We start from the raw sequence: 6,017 nt of genomic DNA, 5'->3' as shown, positions 1-6,017 counted from the left end.
CATTGATTGGATTCACTTACCCTCACCTGTACCCACATCAGTAGTTTCTGGTGAGTGGGCAGCTGGAGAGTTTGAGGATAGAGATGGGGTTGCCAGCAGACGATATTTGTATTTCTAGCCTCGCTAAGACTGTCTCCAGTATATATAAACTGAGAGCCGTAGCATTGCCTCGTAGCAGAAATGGGTGGGAAATGCTTGAGGCCTCTAGATCTTCTAGATCTTGTTACCCTGGAGACAGGTACCCTTTCTAGTTGCCCAGCAAGACCCTTGCTCCACATCCAGGGTGAGACCGTGTCTGGAGGATGTGGGGTGAATGCCCACATCACTGAACAAAGATTCTAGAGGTTTGAGTTGCTTCTGTGACCACCCCCTTGGGACAATCTGGGACCTTCCTGCAGAAACAACTTGGAGCTCAGCCCGTGTACGCTACCTGGCAGAATGCACCATTTGTCCAGCACCACCGGGGCTCACCAGGTCCTCTGTCCTGTATCCTTGCATGCAACCTAAGTGAAGGGCATGCCAAGGGGAGAGAACAGTGAATGGCTGAGGGACTGGGACATCTTGTCTGTACCTGACTCTTCCCCACCCAGCCTGAGTGAGGGTGAGGAAGCCATCAGGGCAGGAAACAGTACCAGTGGGAACACCAGTTTGGTGGGCCCCTCCCTGCCTCACCTGATGGTATCTGCCTTTCCTCCTCCCACCAAAACCCAGGCTTGTCAGAGGAAGCAGAGCCAGCTTTTAAAAAGGTGGGGATGAAGGGAGGGCAGGCTCAAGGTTATGTCCTGGAATGTGCTTGAGCCGGGCATGGGGGACCCACCCGTTTTGGAAAGGGATTGACAATATGTCCCTGGGTCCCAGACTGCTTTCCAGACAGGAAGATGCAAGATGGACCAAGACCTGCAAGTTCTGACCTGTGCGGAGAGATAACATCAGCTGGTGCTGTAGGAATTCGGCATAGATGGGCTTCTGCAGGGTGAGGCTGAGTGGGGAGGAATGGGTGGTGGTCTCAGGTCCCTATTTGGTAAAGAAGAAGAAGAAAAAACAAGTTCCGTCACCCAGACTGCAGGGAACAGAGGTTAGGTACAGAAAAACAGATATCTTTTCCGTCGCCTATCTTGAAGCAAAGACAGAATCTCTTGCAAAACTCCACTTCCTCTTTCTGCCCTGTTGAGCTGGGCCTACATATATTTTATAGGTATTTGTAGACTCTCCGTCCCTCTCCACCGTAGTATGGTCTCCTTGAGGACAGGCACAAGTTGTGGCTTACTTGCCTTCGTGTCCTCCATATGTACACACCAGTGGGTGCTTTGCCTGTGGCTGTGCTTAGTATGTATCTGAGAGGAAACAGGCTAGCCCAACCTGGCTTTTTAAGAGCTGCCCATTTGGGAAGTCTACGAGACTAGAATCCAGAGCCTAGTCAATGATTGGTTGTTTTGGATAGCAGTAATTTTTTTTACTAATGGAAGCACGAGGAGGTCTCACATTCCTAAGTGATCAGGAAATAGGGAGGAAGAGGAGACCGACTAATGAGGTTCCTAGCTTTGTCCCCGTTGAGCTTTCTCCAAAGGTGCTGGTAAAAAACTTTTTTTACGCACGATGGAAGTCCTCTTGAAGAGCACGTAGCACGTGAATGGCAAAACCAAAGCCAAACTGCTTCTTGCTGCCTGCCCAGTGCCTCCTCTATGCCATGGACTGCCTGTGTCCCCTGCCTTTCCCCCTCTAGCCTGGCTCCCTCATCCCAAGCCCTGTCCTGGGAGACGGGCAAGCGACCGGGAGTGTTTAGCCTTGGCCATCCGGTCCACTTTTTGGTATCTGCCCATCTAAGTCAAAGGAGGGATGGATTCACCAGGTGCGCACTGCCTGCAAAACACTGCTTTTGATGCTCTGCTGAGGGGCAGCGTAGGGAACTGGCTAAGAGGATGGTGCCAGAGCCTGACTGCCTGGGTTCAAATGTGTGCCTTAGTTTTCTCATCTGTAAAATAGGGATGATAGGGTTACCCCCATAGGGCTCTTTTGAGGATTAAAAACATTATTGTATATAAGGGCTTGGAACGGCACTTGGCCCACAGCATAAGCACTACAGTAGTGTTTGTTTTTATGTTTTATTTTAAAACTCTTCCAGTCCAGCTGAGCCGAACCAGATTTGGGTGTGAGAATGAATGGATAGGGCTGTAATGGGGGTATAGAACTTTCCAACGCATCCCAGTGGCTGGGTGATTCCCAGAAGTGTTTATCCTTGGTCCCGGCCCAGATGGAAGCATCAAGCAATTGAGAGGCCTTCTGCTCTGGGGCATGTGAGCAGCTGAGTAGGGTGTCAGTGTGTTCCACTTGAACTCATTTCCTCTTCCTCAAGTGGGAAGGTCAGCTTGGTGTCAGACTCGATACACACCACTATCTTTCACTAAGAGGCTCCTGATTTTCTGACTTCCCCTCCAGCTGGACACATGATTATTTGATTTGGAACTTTGAAGTGATCCTGAGGAGAGCAGAAACATCCCAAGGAACCAGGAGCCAGTGGACAAGAAGGCAGGAGAATTGGAACATGAGGTCAGCACTGGGTTCTGAGACCTGGAGGACTATCTCTTCCTGGAAATTCAGTCCCTGCTCAGGGAGAGGGGGAGCTTTTCCCAGCTAATGGCCATGGCCCTTTGGCTACGTCTAGGTTCCACTCCCCATCACTGTTCCCCTAACCCCAACCCTGTGGTTCTCTCCGTCCCTTTTATTATTTTTTGCCACCACTTCCTCACAGAACCACAGAAGAGAATTATAAAACAAAAAGTTGTCATGCTTGGGATTAGATCTAATGTAAAAATACTTCATGTTTGCTTTAAGGTGTGTGTGTGTGTGTGTGTGTGTGTGTGTGTGTGTGTGTTTACAATAAATTAAATGAACTCATTGTAAGATCATCAAATGCAAATACATATATATGTGTGTATATATATATATATATATATATATATATATATATATATACATATACATATATATGGAGAGAGAGAGAGAGAGAGGGAGAGGCTCCCTTAATCCCACTCTTCATACCGCTGTTTGGAGTCTAATCCACAGATTTAATATTAGTTGGGGCTTGTCATTTTTTATTTTTTTTATAAATGGGTAGGGCCCAATTTTTTTTTCAAAGTTTGTTTATTTTGAGAGAGAGAGTCAGGGAGAAGCAGAGAGAGAGAGAGAGAGAGAGAGAGAGAGAGAGAGAGAGAGAATCCCAAGCAGGTTCTACACTGTCAATGCTGAGCCCCACATGGGGCTCAAACTCATAAACCGTGAGATCACAACCTGAACCGAAACCAAGATTCAAATGCTGTTTGGTTTTTTTAAAGTAAACTCTATGCCCAACATGGGGCTTAAACTCATGACCTTGAGATCAAGAGTCCCATGTTCTACCGATTGAACCAGTCAGGTGCCCCAGTTGGTTTTTGTTTTGTCTTTTAATAAAAATTGAATCAAAGTGTTGAATCATGCTGTTCTGCAACCTTTTTTTACCTAACAGTAATCTCGTTTTTCACTCTTTAAAACCATTGAAATCCTCAGGAAGACTATAACAGTCATCCATATATCTCTGACATCTTTATATGGCAATACATATAAAATGTCTATGTAGCATTGTTAGGGCCTTTGGAAATCATTTCAAGGCTATTCTATTTGAGGCTGGCAGAACCCCTGGGAAGTAGTGAGGCTTGATGCTTCTATCCCCGTTTCACAGATTAATAATACAATGAACTGGGACTAGAATCCAGTTTCTCTGTCCAGACTCAAAGTGCTTTCCACTATCCTGTGCTTTCTCTTTAGAAGCTGGGTACTCAAATGAGGGATTGAAATTTGTGACTACGGTTCATAAATGGTCAGAATTTATCAATCTCTTAATACTTCAGGAACTTCCTATTTCTTGTAAGAAGTAGATGAGGAATAAAAAGGGGTGCCTGTGTGGCATAGTCAGTTAAGCACCCAACTCTTGATTTCGGCTCAGGTCATTATCTCATGGTTCGTGAAATTGAGCCCCGAGTCAAGCTCTGTGCTGACAGTGTGGAGCCTGCTTGGGATTTTCTCTCTCTTTCTTTGCCCCTCCCCTGCTCACAAGTGCCACGCTCTCTCTGTCTCTCTCAAAATTGGGGCGCCTGGGTGGCTCAGTCGGTTGAGCGTCTGACTTCAGCTCAGGTCACGATCTTGCGGTCCGTGAGTTCGAGCCCCGCGTCGGGCTCTGTGCTGACAGCTCAGAGCCTGGAGCCTGCTTCCGATTCTGTGTCTCCCTCTCTCTCTGCCCCTCCCCCATTCATGCTCTGTCTCTCTCTGTCTCAAAAATAAATAAACGTTAAAAAAAATTTTTTTTAAATAAAAATAAATAAACATTAAAAAAAAAGAAGGGTGCTTGGGTGGCTCAGTCAGTTGAGCATCTGACTCCTGATTTTGGCTTAGATCATGATCCCAAGGTCATAGGATTGAGCCTTGTATCGGGCTCTGAGTTGAATGTGGAGCCTGCTTCAGATTCTCTTTCTCCCTCTGCTCCTCCCTGGCTTGTGCAGGGGTGTGAGCTTGCTCTCTCTCTCTGTCTCTCAAAAAAAAAAAAAAAAAAAAATTGAAAAAAAAATTTTGAATGTTTTTATTTATTTTTGAGACAGAGACAGCACGAGCAGGGTAGGGGCAGAGAGAGAGGGAGACACAGAATCTGAAACAGGCTCCAGGCTCTGAGCTGTCAGCACAGAGCCCAGACGTGGGGCTTGAACTCACAGAGTGTGAGATCATGACCTGAGGTGAAGTCAGACGCTTAACCGACTGAGCCACCCAGGCGCCCCCCCAAAAAATTTTTTTTTAAAAAGAGGAGGAGGGGGCCTGGATGGCTCAGTGGGTTAAGCATCCAACTTTGGCTCAGGTAATGATCTCAAGGTTTGTGACTTGGAGCCCCACACTGGGCTTTGTGCTGACAGTGCATGGAGCCTGCCTGGGATTCTCTCTCCCTCTCTCTCTGCCCCTCTCTCGTGCTCTCTCTCTCAAAATAAACTTTTAAAAAGATATATATATATATATATATATATATATATATATATATATATATATATATAAAGAAGTAAAGAAGAGGAATAAAAAGGACAAATTCTCTCCCCTTAAGGAGTTTAGAATCAAGTAGATGTAACAAAACACAGGAAAATAGTTCTAGAACACTTGCTACACAACATGTAAATAAATGAGTAGTGATTGCTAAGATGTAAGCAAGAGGAAATGAGCAGTATGAGAGTTGATACGTTCACTGATCATTTACAAACACCTCTGTTGGGTCCTCTACCCTACAAGAGATATGTATGTAATGTCTACAACATACACTTAGCACCTACATTAATATTATCATTCCAACACTGAGATTCTTTGGAGATGTTCTCGTTCTTGTCTTTGTTTTTAAAAATAGTCTCTGCTAGACTCTCAGCTCCTAAAAGAGGTGGATGATGATGAAGAAAGACGATGATGATAGGGGCACCTCGCTGGCTCAGTCAGAAGAAGATGCCACTCTTTAAACGTTTATTTATTTTTGAGACAGAGAGAGACAGAGCATGAACGGGGGAGGGTCAGAGAGAGAGGGAGACACAGAATGGGAAGCAGGCTCCAGGCTCTGAGCCGTCAGCCCAGAGCCCGACACGGGGCTTGAACTCACGGACCGCGAGATCGTGACCTGAGCTGAAGTCGGCGCCCAACCGACTGCACCACCCAGGCGCCCCTGAAGATGCCACTCTTGATCTCAGTGTCCTGAGTTTGAACCCTGCACTGGGTGTAGAGATTACTTACATAAATAACACCAAGAAAAGACAGGAAAAAGCTAACTGGAAGACCAGAATTTTGAACTGAATTCTTTGGTGGAGGAAGGAAAGAGAAACAGAACCAATTGAATCTGCACGTTTGGGGATGTAGTTAGTACTTAGCAAACGTAAGCCATTAATGACTGTGAAATATCCCAGTGAAGTGAGTTTTCCTGGTTCTTCCCTTAACCCTCCCCTCTACCTTCTACACCCCATCAAGGA

Source organism: Puma concolor, chromosome B4, assembly GCF_028749965.1.
Source record: "Puma concolor isolate L17-30 chromosome B4, mPumCon1.1.hap2, whole genome shotgun sequence".
NCBI classification, from domain to species: domain Eukaryota; kingdom Metazoa; phylum Chordata; class Mammalia; order Carnivora; family Felidae; genus Puma; species Puma concolor.
Note: the sequence above shows the minus strand (reverse complement) of the source record.